We start from the raw sequence: 14,980 nt of genomic DNA, 5'->3' as shown, positions 1-14,980 counted from the left end.
GACTTAGGACAGAAACTCATGATTAACTAATCGCAGAAAATTACATCAGAAATGAGTGAGCTGACAGACCTAATTAATTTCCATTGTCCTCAACTCAGAGAGGAAAGGTGAAGAGGAGTAGGAATTGGAATAAGTACTGTGGTCCAGACTTAGTCTTCATTCTATTGAGGGTTTCTAAGCTCGACTCTAAAGAAACTGGAGTAGAACACCACCAGTCCATATTTTAAAATAAATAATAGATAATAAAAAGCAAACAGACCCATGGGGAAAAAAATGATATAACTGTTATATAATTAATTATATGATTAAAAATAGATACAGGATTTATAAATTCTGGCCAGTCTAATGAGAAGAACTGCATGTAGGATTTGCTTGCATCTCTGCATTGATCTAAAAATTACAATAAACTGTAGTAGTCTTTCCTCAGCTATTCAGTTTTATCCTATCATATATTTTAATTAATATTGATTGAAATCTTCAAGCTATTTGAAAATTAATTACATCAAAAATGGATTCTTTAAGAAAAGAGAACCACTATAAATGAGGATTTAGGGCAATCACTTATATTCGACTTCTATTCACCTCAAGATAGAGTTCTGGTTTTTTTAATATATTTTATTTTCTGCTGCTCAACAAATTAAGATTATAAATATACATCAATTATACATCTTTCTGTGCCTTCTGATAAAGTGATTCTGAATCCAAGTTATTTCATCACTGTTGTAACTATTTATGTGATGCTATTTTTTCAGTAGTCTTTGACACCAACACTCCTGATTTCAGCTGCAACAAGCTCAAGTGACTGCACTTCTATTCCAGTGTCTGGAGAACTTTTAGAAAGGAAAGCCTTTCCTACTTCTTTTCTTTAAAGCAGAACAAGTAGGGATGTCAGGTGCTTTTATTAAAAAAAAAAAAAAAAAGATCAGAAAATAAAGACAGTATGTTTAGACTACATGGCATATTCTGTGTGTTAAATGCATTCTCGGAGAAAAATAGCCAAAGTCATACCAAAATAGAATGAAGAGTTAGTGTTCTGTATTTGGAAGGTTGAATTGTTTCTGAAATTTCTCCCAACTTGGGATGGGAGATCATCTTTAGTTAACTTTCTGTCCTGCAATTTTCCGCATATTGCCTGTACTCAAGGAAACACTGAAACCCTTTTGGAGAGATGGGTGGATACTCTGTGAAAGTGTAAGTTTTTCATATGAGAGCCCAAGTAAAATCTATTATTATTACTTCATTGAAATGTAATAATCATCTTAAAACTAAACCGAACAAGCTTTAAAAAAAAAAAAAAAAAAAAAATCCTCAGAAGTAATTTTAAACATCTTTGGCAGGCACAATAAATTGACATATCTTATTGCAAGACAGGTGAAATGGCTGCTTCCTGAGGGGTTCTGATCACCTTGGCTCAATCAAAGCTACACTGGATTTTTGATGTTTCTGCAGATAGAGTCATGGTTGTTCTGCAGTGCATACCAGAAGGGACAGGAAGATGATGAGAAGGGGAAAATACAAGAACGCAGGGCATACATTAGTCTCATCTTCTCCAGGTCTTTTTTATATAATAAGCATTATTTAATAAATAATAAGCATTGTTTATTCCCTGCTAGATATGAGAAGTTGTCTTTGAAAGATTCCCATTACATTCCTCTGTCTTCTTGTTGATATGCTTTTGCTATATTATTCAATGTGCATGCAGTACTTCTGGGTTTGATCTATCATTAGCAATGCTGAGAACTCATAGGATTTTCCGAGCACCATTTCTCATTTCACATAAGCATTAATGCTTTGTGTTGATGGATAGCAATGACTGTGACTTTTTCTTGATATCCTAGTAGAGAAAGTATATTGCTTAATAGTGTGTCTTGTAGGTGGTAAATTAAATGTCATTGTATTCACAAAGCTTCTGCAGAAGCTTGAATTTCACAGGGAGCTCTTAAGGCACTATTCCATATTAAGACACAATATTCCATATTGTCTCTTGTCTAAAAACAACATCATTTCAGAGTAATTAATCTTGTATTTTGTAGAGTATTAATTTTGTATTAATTCATCATTTAAATAAACTTTTTTAATCAGATAAAAGACAAAACAACAATAATAAGCAGTGGTCTGAATCTGTAGCCCTCATGAAATTGTTTGGGTGCCAGCTGACTACCTTTGGCAAATAGGCTTCTGCAATAAAAATATCTGTTTCTGAAATGAACTACTTGATCTCTGAAACAAAACTTGCTTTGGTAGCAAATCAAGGCAGCTGAATACCTCTTTTGTCCTTGCGTCACTGTAATTCCTTTCTGTCCCTCTCAATATTATCTGTGAAATAGAGAGAGAAAACTGATTACTGCATCAGTGACCATCATTTTATTTGATAAGATGAAATAAAAGAGTTTTGAGAGTAAAGGACGAGGCAAATAAATTGAGGAGAAAAGCAGTGTCAGCATCTTGAAGAAGAAGCATATAGTTAACATAGAGATTTGGAAGTAAGAAAATTTGAAGAACACTACTGCTTGTGTAATGAAAAATGAAGAGGCCAGCTGCCTGCTTCTGTTTCTTCAGTCACCACAGAATGTTTTCTTACAACATATCTTTCTTCTGCTTCTTAGTGCCACTGTTTTCCTTTGTGAAAGGATGAAAATTTAGTAATTTGGGAAAAATACCAGCTTTCTTAAGAATAAAATCTAATATATCTTAATGAACTTGTCTGTTATACTTAATTTCATAGGCAAATCAGTGTAACTGCTTTCAGTGTGAGTCACAAATCAAATCTTTCATGACATCATAGAATTCACAGTTCTTTCCATGGGTTTTCTAAACTGAGATTGAAATTGTTAAGATTATTTAAAGCTGGTCATAGTTTCAGCATGCACTTGTTTGATTAAAGATTTGCCTTGTTCTGAATGTTACAAAAATCCAAAATGTTTGTTTAGGAGTGCAAAAGTTTTAGCATTTTGAGGTAATTTTTTTTTTAATCTGCATTAGATGCTTATTTTGCAGTGTAGTCTTGGGATTGCACTTCATGAGGAGTATTTGCAAGACCTCTAGTTATTGATAAAGTACGGAGAAATTTCTAGAAACATTTTAAGAATAAATGCATAATTGGTGTTAGAGCTAGACTTTTGGAAGCATGAAGAGCTCTGCTTTAACTTCAGAGTAAAAAAAAAAAACAAAAACAAAAACAAAACAACACCTGTATGATGCTTATAGAAGAGAGAAGATGCCCTCTGAAATTCAATTTCTTGTATTGTTTGTATTAAAATATTGTACTGCTATGCATAAATTTTTAGTCTAAAAGCTGTTTATAAAATGGATTTCATGAACAGGGCTTGAAGCATCTACATTTGGTTTTATTTCTGCTAGGAACTATGCGGCGGGAAGACAACATACTGGCAAGGAGGAAAGGAGACTATAGTTTTTTGCTGGTTTCAAGAAAACAGCAGCCTTCCTAACCCTTGGTTGGGCACAAAAGTTTGGAGGAATACAGAAGTCTTTCTTATCTCTTTGTACTGGGAAACATTTCCATTTATTTGTGAAAAAAGAAGCAACAATTTACAGATGAATCTCTTTCAAATTGGTACTGGTAATCTATTGTCCTAAAAAAACCTGCAGCAGCATTTGAGTTCTTTCTCCATGTACCCTCAGTATAAGAATAAGAACCTACCCTGAGTATAATATAAGAATCAGAAAGGTATGTTAAAATGTGTTTTTTTGTTTGTTTGTTTGTTTGTTTTTACTTATGTATTTACACATGATGTGATTGCTTATAGAGACAAAAAGCAAAAAAAGAACTAATAGCAGTGCAGAAATATAAGACAGTAAAGATACTGCTACTAAAGAAAACGTGGCCTTTTAAAACCAATCTGATTGAGGTAGCCTCTTGGATTTAATGAAAACTATTTTAAAACTATAGGGTGAAAGAGAGCTGCCATACTGGGCCCACTTTTAAGAACGATAATATCAACCAAAAAAAAAAACAAAACAAAACCACACTTTGTAAGTAAGTTCTACACTTCAAAATTTGCTAATGCCATCATCATTGCTGTTTATTGTAATCACCAAGAAGATTGTGTTATTGCAACTCAAATACATCTGTATCCGGAGTGTCTCTTTGCACTGTTTAACCCCAAAAGAGGCTTTCTCCTTCTCTTTTAAGTAATACATCAGAATTTGGAGCAATCTTTATTTTAACTTACAAATTGAACTTGCTGTAGGAAAGAAAACTTCACTATTGTATTCCTGCATGCATGCTTGGGAGTACTCTTCATGATGAACCTTCAATCTTTTCATTGTGATCTGCTGTCCTCTGTCCACCATAGACAATAACAAAACATCAGCAATAGAATTCAGAACTGATAGGACTTTTGAGAGGGGACAATGCCAGGAGGATGACGGACAAAAGCTAAAGTTGCGTATGTGTGTATTTACTTTGTTTCATTCGATGGTAGTCTTTCTTTCAATGGCATTAAGACTTCAGAGGCCAAACTGAGGCGCTATTGCTGAAGAGATAGCGGTCTCTTGCAGAGTAAAGGCTGTTGCACTTGTGTTTGGGAAGCAGTTTGTGCCTACGGCCTTTTTAGGAGCCTTCTGGGAATTCTTGAGTGATACAGAGACTGTCACAGGGCTTCTTGGCTCAGCTACTTCTGTGGCTTCAGGAAAAATAAGCAGGAAAAATAGATTATTTCTGGATGGCCTTGGTACCACATAGTAGATAATGCTGGGTACCTCTGTACGTAACTGGAATTTTTTTTCTGGGATGGCAGCTGGGGGTAAAGAAGATTTGAGATTTTACTTTGAGCAAAAATATTCTGCTTTCAAAATCTGTATTTAGTTTTCCATAGTAGATCCTTGTAGGACTAGTCAAATGTTTATGAATCTGAGTCAAAGATGAGGTGCTATTTAGGAGGAATCGTAATTTTCTCTGTCTTCATGGTGTATATATAACAGCTACATGACAGACTAATTGTCTGAATTAATGAAAAGCATAGTAAGAACGAGTGACACTAACAAAAATACTTCTTTTGAATGGATCTTATTACTAGATGTTACTACCAGAATAACAATTCTGGGTATCACAAGTATATAGTTACTTATGTCATGCCACATCCATCTTAGCTGCAGGTTCTTTTACCCTGCTCCACAGTAGTGTGCTGTTGCATAAAGAGATTGTCAGGAGGAAAGGCCCTGTGCTGAAGCAGCTGAGATGTGTAAGGGAATGCTAATGATAAAATTAGATTTTCTTCCTAATACAGGTCTGTTCTCCATTAACTTTAATGTATTCTGCAGTAAACATATCAGCATTCAAAAGTTTCAGTCCTTCCATTCTAATTAGAACTATCAATGTCTACACAGATTGTTGACTGGAGATTTTACAGGATTTTCAACTGATACATAATTTATGCGAATACTATGTACAAGAGATGTAACCTTACTTCCCAAAGAGAACCACAAGACTATGTGGCATATTATTACTTTAACAAAGCTGGTTGAATCATACTGTTTGTTATTTTTGTTGCAGCCACTGTTCTTGGAAGGATGATGTAATAGGGAATGATAATGTAGAATTACAGCACACTATCATGTTTCACAGAAAAAATGTTTGACCTTTCCGTCATTTAAGCAACAAGACACTCCAGGGTGTGCTGTTGAAGCATAATATTAACACAGCTCACCTACACTGAGCTTAGTATGCATGCTGATATCGTACGGTAATAGGCACCCTGGAGTGTTTTAATGGAAGCATAAAATAACAGGTAAATTGTTAGAAGGGGTTTCTTATGTCTATAATATTTTCAAGCAATTAACACAGAGTTATGCTTCAAAACATAACTTAAAAAAAAAAAAAAAGCCCACAAAATGGAATAAAACACTCCATTATGAAGAGTTCTTAAGGAAATTCTAAGGTTTCCTAATTATTAATAATTACATCTATTTATTGGTATTCAGAGGCCAATTTAACCTAGGACATGTTGCCAGAAGCCTTAGCAAAAATACATAGTAATAGAGTGTTCCTGCTTGGGTGGGGAGATTTTGAAGCATTTGTATTAAATATAATTGCTAAATATGATTAAACATATATGTAATTGATTCTTTACCAGATTTGTGAGTTCTGGAGCTACTCAGTAAATCAGTAAATTTTGATTTACTGCTTCCTAGGGTTGTGACACAAATGAATGCTCTGCATGTTGCAGGGGGGTTGGAGATTCATGATCCTTGAGGTCCCTTCCAACCCTGGCCATTCTGTGATTCTGCGATTCTTTGAATGTCTCTTATTTCTTTGTAATGTTTTATACTGTCCTTGCAACTGTTAGTTGATTATCTCTCTCTTTTGGTGTGTGTTCCTGTGCGGTGCCACAGCCTCTCCCTTATCTGTATCTCTGTTACAGTCTGTACCTAAAAAAAAATACAAGAAAATTGTACAGGAGTGCAGAGAGAGAATTACCAATTAGATGTAGTGTAACATAATATCTGGATAGGACAAAGATCCAACTTCACAGGTGACACTTCCGTGATAAGGACCCAAAAAGCAAACTCCTTCAGAAATTAGATCAGCTGCTCAAGGAATAAGCTTCCTCCTATCTAAATGGTTCCTTCATTTGTTCCCAAAGGCAACACAGGAAGCAGAAGCAGAAGGCAGCTATACCTGCTCTGACTGGTTCTTAGACAACTAGGCTGCAGTTTCACTTCAAAACTGAAATGGAAAGAAACAGACTGCATTGTCCCAAAAAGTTATTAACTTTGTAGAAGTGAACTTTCTCTGCAGTAAATGTAATCCTTAAGAGGGAATTATTAACATCAGGATAACCCAGCAGTATCACTTTCAATTCAGCCCAGAAATTATGATCATTCAAAGTACTTACGATTGCTAGAACTTGACATATTTTTTTGAGGAGAATTCATGAGATGTCTCTGTTATTTGGTGTTGCCTTTCCAGAAACTGTTTTACTGTTTCAGATGTCTTCTACTGTACAAAAAGGAAGGCATTCTCCCTTATTTGAGAACCTGACCTGCATGGAAGGTATATTCTAGGTGTTGGGAACAGTGCGATCACAGGCTGTTCTTATTTCAAGGAAATGGGTACTGTCCGAATAGGTGCTATAAAGATCTGGCTTTACTGCTGGAAAAATGAGTACTGCAGTATTCCATAGGCTAGGTCAGAATCAGTGCTTATAACCTCTCCTCTTTGGTCTGACTTTGGTACACATCAAAGTGGTAAAAAACACATTTTGTGTAACCTGAAGCTGGTATACACCCTCACCCTATTTGGGCAGAATTTCTGTCAGCAGAACCTGATGCTGCTGCTCTGTGTTTTCTCCTATAGTAATAAATTGATTCTGCTCTGGACTGACCTAAATTGTGTTCCATTTTTCCCCATGACACTGTAAGATTGATGAAAAGGCAGGTTTTTTTTTGCAACATCGAAGCTATTGTTTCCTTCAAAAAGTTCGGTGAAATGAGCCTTTGTAAAATGTATGCCCTTTTCTAGATATCAGCTTTAATATTGTGTTGAATTAGGAGCACATGCATATGTTCATGTAAATTCCCTTTCCCTAACCAAGACAGAATTAACATTTCTTATTAAGAAAACTATGGTTAGAATTAATGGATTAATATTATTATTGTAGCTGTAAGACCTTGTAGATGATAAAGAGCTTGGAGCACTTCTAGTATGAGGAAAGATTGACCGATCTGTGTCTGTTCAGCCTTGAGAAAAGAAGACTGAGAGGTGATCTTACTCATGTTTATAAATATCTTAAGTGTGGGAGTTGAAAGGATGTGGTCAACCTGTTTTCAGTGGTCTGTGGGAGCAGGACAAGGGGAAACAGCCATAAAATTGAGCATAGGAAGTTCTGCACCAATATGTGAAGGAACTTCTCAGTAAGGGTGACGGAACACTGGGACAGACTGCCCAGGGAGGTTGTGGATTCTCCTTCTCTGGAGATATTAAAGATCTGCCTGGACACCTACCTGTGCAGCCTGCTATCAGGGGCCTGCTTTGCATGGGGGCAGTACTTGATGAACTCTGGAGGCCCATTTCAACCCCTACAATTCTGTGATTCTGTAACTTGCCTTCTTGATCCAGTATGTACATAAAACTTTAAGCTTTAAATTCATTATCTTGCTGCGTGTGGTTTCCTTTTGTTTTGTGTGCTTGTTTGTTTGTTTGTTTGAAGGGACTTGGAGCATAGATAAGTTTTCCCCAGTTTATGTGTGAAAGTAGTATAAGATATCTTCTTTAAACTCTATGAGAGTGTAACTGTAAGAGCATTATCTTTATGCAGGTGGTATCTTTATGCACATCTGTGCATAAGTGAAAATTGGAAAGTTGGGAAACTATGAACAACACAAAACTGAAATGTTTATATTTGTAAGTGCTTAATCTGTTTTGCTAGTACTCAGAATTCACTAATTTCTGTTCTTTTTTAGTCAATTGTCTTAGCTAGAAGTGAAAGCAGAAAAAAAATTTGTTGGGTCTATATAGCTCCAGACCATAGTTTGTATGGTTATCTGAAATTGTTGCAAAGGGTATAAACTTAGCAATAAGGATTTAATAAATATGCCAAATGCTATAGAATTCAATCTGCAAACAATACTGACATACCAATAATGGAAAACGGGCTATTAATTTTATTAAAATATGTATTTATTACAGAAGAACAGACCCCTATCTGGGCCAGATGTAGGAAAAAAGTTAATTGCTTGGAGAAAGTAGGAAGGCCAGACTCAAAGCCAATAATTACAAATACAAGACCTCTTTAAATGAGAATGAAGATAAATACTACATTTCATTACTAAGTGATAAATGACTTATGATTGATTTAGTTTTTACTGCAGTCATATATTTTAAAATGTTTCATTTACACTCAAATAACCTTTCCAGAGAAACAAGGATTTGTGAGGATATATAAATATTTTGCTAAATGCTCTCATGCTTCACTGAGTTTTCTGTTTGCAATTCATTATTTCATTTTCTTAAATACATGGAGCACTAGCTTTTTAAAAGAAACAAAGCAAAAAGAAAATCCCTTCCTCTTTTTAATATGAAAATCACATTCCACTCTAGTATACTGCAAAATAAAATTAAACCTGAATAAAACACATATAATTTTATTCTAAATCAGGTATTTTCAAGTCGATTCTTTTTGCTAGACCTTTTTGGTTACAGACCTTATTCTCCTGGAAGCTGATACAGAAATCTCTGAATAAAAATTGTAGGATTTAAAATATAAAACTGTGTAATGTAAATAAATTTGAGTAAATTTTAAAAAGTGTTTCAGATTGCATGTATTTTCCTCATACTTTTTCATATGGTGGCACATCACAGAAAGGTCATTCAGTCATTTACTTCTGCTTTCTCTGATAACTTTTCACCATTTTGTTCCATAAGCCTACAGCATTCAGCACCACAGGGCACAAAATAATACTGCAGAATAATGTATGTGTATGTGGAGGGTTAGGGAAAGGGGCGTAGAAAAACATTGTGCAAGCTAGCACACTTTATGCTTTTATCTCCCTGTGAAACTCATTTGCTTTCTAGTAAGAAATCTTTCACTAAGCTTGGAAAGGAGTTTTGGTGTGAATTCTGAAAAGAATTATTATTTCACAGAGGAAGCAGACTTTCAGCTGTAAATAAACTCTCAGAATTTGAGAGAAAAAGACAAACACATTCTGCCTGTCCTTCAACAGCGAGACCATTGCATGGGGCTTTTGTGTGCGCATGTTACTTTATAATGCGTTTAAGATGTGAATATTTCTTTTTATCTTGAAAGCATAAGGTTTGACTTATTATTTTTTTAAAGTGTCTTTGGTTGACATTGCTACTGGTTCCCTGAATTTTGTCCCTGAAAAGTAGGATGTTCCTCTTCAAAAGCCTGCTTATATCTGGAGCTAACAGCATTTACAAATTCTTTTCTCCTTTCTCTCTCTTGGCAGAAGCAGTTTTCAAAGGACACCTTTTAGGGAACTGGTTTTGTTGTAGATGGTACTTCCCTAACATAATGTTCTGCTCCTATCTCACTCCTAGTAATGTACAAACTTTCCTACCAAAAACATTTACGACACTTACTATTCTTAGAAAAGAGGTTAAAAAAAATAATCCAAGGATAAAGAATTTTATGTTGTAGAGGTTTCTACTTTGTCTCCAGCTGAAGTAATGATATCATTTGCTCTAAGGTAATATATAAGAAGAGGAATGTCCAAATTGGAGTAGATCCTACCATCATGATTAGAAAACAGCATAGCAAGATAAGTATTTTTGAACTATGCTGGGAAGAAAGCTCTTAAATTAATGAAGAACTATTAGAACAATAATATTGGGAAAGTAACCAGTTCCTGATGTTGTAATAGCCCAGAAGGCAGATATGGAGTGCTCCTAATTAGGGTAAAAACAAAAGATATTGCATAAAACTGAAATGTTATTGACCTAAAATCAACTGTTCATATGAAGAACATCTGTCAACTCAGAATTTTGAACGACATTGGCCCACTTGATCACTATGATGTTTTTATGTACTGATTCCAGAAATTATTACCATTGACACCAGAATAAATAATTGGTTATTAGAATGTTTGATAGTGGCTCTTGGTAGGAGAGGCCATTGGCAACATCTGGAAAAAAGAAAGGCCGTTGTTACTAAGCTAAGAACCTGAAACAGAGATCTGACTAAAAAGAACAGTATTATTGTCTCTGAAGGTTACTGTTCGTCAATTAAAAATAGAATCCTATTGCACACTTTGAAGCATTCCTTTGTTCTCTGCAGTCCTTTCTTTTGCTCTCTTCTTATTTAAGATCAAATGACAGGCTTCTGCTAAAATTTGCAAACTATATTAAAAATAGGCTTATAAATTAGTTTGTAGTAAATTCATTCATATATTGGTCTTTGGAAATAATGTAATTCATGAATATACTTAAAATATGTGTACAGACCTGAAAAAAAGCTCCTTGAGAGCACTGCTGTTAGAAGGATTCAGGGGTCCTGGTGGATGAAAGGCTGGATGTGAACCAGCATATGCACTAGCAGCCCAGAAGGCCTACAGCATCCTAGGCTGCATCAAAAGAGTGGTGGCCAGCAGGGAGGGAGAGGTGACTCTGCCCTTGAAACTGTAGTACCCTGAAAATTAATTTAGTACTCTCACATTCTTCCATTACATATTTTTAGTATGTTAGTTGTGAAGTAATGCATAAATTATAGTTTTACTCTGTTGTGTGCCAGTATTAACAATTTTATAAGCAGTTTTATACATAAAATATACAGTTTATAAAGCATAAATGCCTGTGAATTCAAATGTGCAATCTAATTTTTCAGCTTTTACCCCATTTTCAGTATGTACCAAGACTCTATTTTTTTTTTTTTTAAGGCATAAAAATAGTGCAGGAATACTCTTAAGAGTCTTCACACCTCTTATGTGCTTCTAAAACATCAATCACATGCATAATGCACACCAGGTTAGATGGTGTTAGATGGAAGTTAGATGGAAATTAACAGTAAACTTACTTGAAAGATGGTTAAGCAGATGGAAGTTATCTTGATTTTTTAAATTATTTTTAATTATTTTTTCTTTCTCTGGCTAGAGAATTGTGGCAGTATTCACTTTTGTGGAGGAGTGGCCTGTATTTTACCCAAATAAAAGGAAAAATTCTGAAGTTCAAATTGACTTATGTGAAAATGAAATATGTATTTTCTGGCTCCAGTGACTGAATGTGCACTGCTGCCTCATTGAAGTAACTTTGATAGTTAATGGAGAAATTGTAATAAAAATGAGTGATTTGATGAGTAATTCCCAGATCCTGTGGCACTTAGTTTAGTTTAGTTTAGTTAGTGACTTTCTATCTTTGGAAAATTTTTCTATTATTATGTATGCTTATGTCTTGAATAGTTAGTACATATGGCCGAAAAGAATTTCAGTCCTTAATATAAATGCATTCTGAAATACATTATCAAAGCCCAACTCAGTTCTCTGTTTCTCCCATTAATGTTATCTCTGGGCTACTTCTGTCCACTCAGAGGTGTTCATCTTAAACTCTCGCACAAGAACTCAAAGCTTTCCTTCCCTGCAGCCAGTATGAATTTCTGCTGGTTGTTCCCTCTTTCTGTAAAGGTCTGGTAAGTTGAAAAGATTTGAGCTGAACAGTTACAAGTAAATTTTTCTTACAGCCATGTAATCTGTTTATTATGTATAATAGGAATGAAAAAGGCAAGGTAGAGTATCTCAGGAATTTTGAAATGTTGACTGGGGAGAGAATTAGTTAAGACATACATGTTTGAAGTCGTTGAGCTTAGAAATTGATCTGTCTAAACCTTTCTATAGTAGTAAGTTTTTCAATAGAATCCCAGAAGATTTTGAGATATGCATAAAAGAGCCTCTTTAGAATATAACAATCCATATTTGTGATTTCTAATAGGATGTTTGCCTTGTATATAAGAATAAGTTGTCTAAAATTCCAATTCCCTGTCAGTCCCTGGTTTGCTGCAGGCTGGGTTTTGCATTCAAGCTTAATTTCTGTCTATTCAGTTGCTATCTAGGATACTACAAATTCCACAAAATCCCCTTTAGATCTTTTTCCCCTGTACTCACAAAGGCCTGTCTATCTGCTGCCTACTTCTTTCAGCAGTCAGTCTGCATTAGCTGCAGCCTGGCTGCCTGTTCAGTGCTTTCTTCCTGTAGTCGATAGCATAGTAAGTTCTCCCCTTCTTTTTCAGAGTGCTCCAGGGCCATAGCTAACACTGTTCTTTTCAGATGTACCTCTGGTCACACTCTTCACAAACAAGCAAAGCACTCAAACAGGGAGCCAACATAGAGAAGAAATACTGTTTAGCAGGCTGCCATTTCTCTTGTGAAGTCTGCTGGAGTTCAGAGTTTGAAGTGCAAAAAACTGTCTACACACATGGTGGGGGTGTGGGACTGCGTGGGAAGCAAACAGAAATCAGTGAAATACTGATTCCAGACAAAATCCTCTGGTGACATTAGTGAAAACTTGAATAGAATGTGGAGGGACAACCAGGATATGTACTATCATGATTTGTTTTCTATGTTGCAGTTTGTGTGATATGGATAGCATATGTCTGAAAAAGCATAGGAGTTCAAGAACAGTTTTCAAGGGATTAGCGCAAAATATATATCAGGGTCCTTGGAAGTTGTGCCTGTGTAAGGCTGTGGGATTAGTTTCATAATGCTTATGTCATATTTTAGCACCTAATACAACCACAGAATTATAGAAAAGGTTAGGTATCTTTTTTAGACTCCAGCAAGTCTCATCTAACTAGGAAGATATTTCTGCCAAACAGACAGGCTTGTCTGTGACTTACAGTACTGCCAGTGGAACTGAAATATGATGATAGCGGTCTTTGTGATACAATTAGTGAGAAATGTTCAGTAAATTACTGAGGAAAGGGAATCCTTTTTAATAATAGGACTCCATCAACCTAATAGAACAGGTGGCATTTGGATTTTTTTTTTTTTTTTCCTGTGAGATAACCAAGATGAATGCATAGAAAAAGACTGAGGGAACATGGAGTAATATGTACACTGATGGTATTTTAACGCATGCATTTGCTATCGGTGATCAATGTTGCCTTTTTATATTGACTTGAGAAACCTACTTTTTTAAAAATCAGAGCTAAAATAAATCTTTCATAGGTGCATAGTAAAGCTGCATTTCATAATTTTTTTAAGTTCCTAAACAACTGATAAATCTTAGACTCCATCCTGAAGTGATCAGGAGGTTGGACTAGGTGATCTTTGAAGGTTCCTTCCAGCTGTTCTGTTCTACTCTTTGTTCTCTTCTGTTGTCATTTAGACAGCAGTCTGATTTTCCTCACCATGTGAAAAAAAACCATTAATGAGAAGTAAATGAGAAACCATGGCGGAAATACATATAAAACACATGCTTGTTCTGTCAAAACATGGTCCTTGGCAGTGAAGAAGATAAATTTATTATTGATGTAAATTATGCTGTAAAGATAGGTCTTTACTGGAAACAAATCTGCTGACAAGAAAGCGTATTCTTTCTGTTTTACCAGAAAAACAAAGTTTATTATCAGTTGATCTTTGCACATATTCTGTGTGTGTGTATAAATATTTCTTTTCTTGATAGAGGAGAGGAGAATTTGACAACTGAATGTGTGTACGCAAGTACCTCTCTCTCTTTTTTTTTCCCCTGGGGAAAGCTGAGTGTTGTAGTGCATTTGGTTTTACCTTGCATAGGCTTTCATTTTACAGTAAAGTTGCAGTCCATCAGAATTTCTTTGTCTGAGTTTTCAGGTGCATTTGAAATGCTGTATTTTGGGGTAAGTGGTAGAAAAAAAGTAAGGAAGGACATAATATACAATGTCTTCATGTCACTAAGAGCAGGGATCCTGTCAGGTTAAGACACACTGAAACTGTAGTATTTTCCTTCCAGAACAGAAAGTAAATGTGGGATCTCTGTGCATAATCTGTAACTATAATGTTACAGGCATTAGTAGAAACTCTAAGGTGCCCTGAGAGTTCAAAATCTGAGACCTGAACCTGATCCGAGTCTGGGTGACACTGACCTCCCCATCTACTTGGAAGTGAGTGACTTTCCACTCCCTGGGGTGAGCTTGGACTGTGCAGTACCATTGGTGATGTGTGCCATGCTGAGAAAATGTGTAGCAATACAACTTGGCCTAATACTTAGGAGGAAGAAGATATCAACATCCTGCTCCTTCCGATACAGGAGCAAGAAACTCTGTGAACTATTAGTAATATTTTCTATATGATGGTTTTAATGGTGTTATTATTACTATGGTTTCACTGTGATGTTTTGACTAAGAGCATTATTATTACTGAATTTTTTATTTCAGTAACAGAATATTGGACCAGTCACTGTATTTCTGCTTTGGATAAATTGCAAAGATATTAGGCCATCAATATTTTTTTTCAATGTATGTAGGATTTTTCCTTTTTGTCAATAAGATTGAGTGTAACACTTGCTAGTCTAATTGCTTTAGGTTTGACTAAA

This window comes from Meleagris gallopavo, chromosome 3, assembly GCF_905368555.1.
Source record: "Meleagris gallopavo chromosome 3, MGAL_WU_HG_1.1, whole genome shotgun sequence".
In the NCBI taxonomy this organism is placed as follows: domain Eukaryota; kingdom Metazoa; phylum Chordata; class Aves; order Galliformes; family Phasianidae; genus Meleagris; species Meleagris gallopavo.
The sequence above is the reverse complement of the archived record's forward strand: the minus strand, read 5'-3'. Positions refer to the sequence as shown.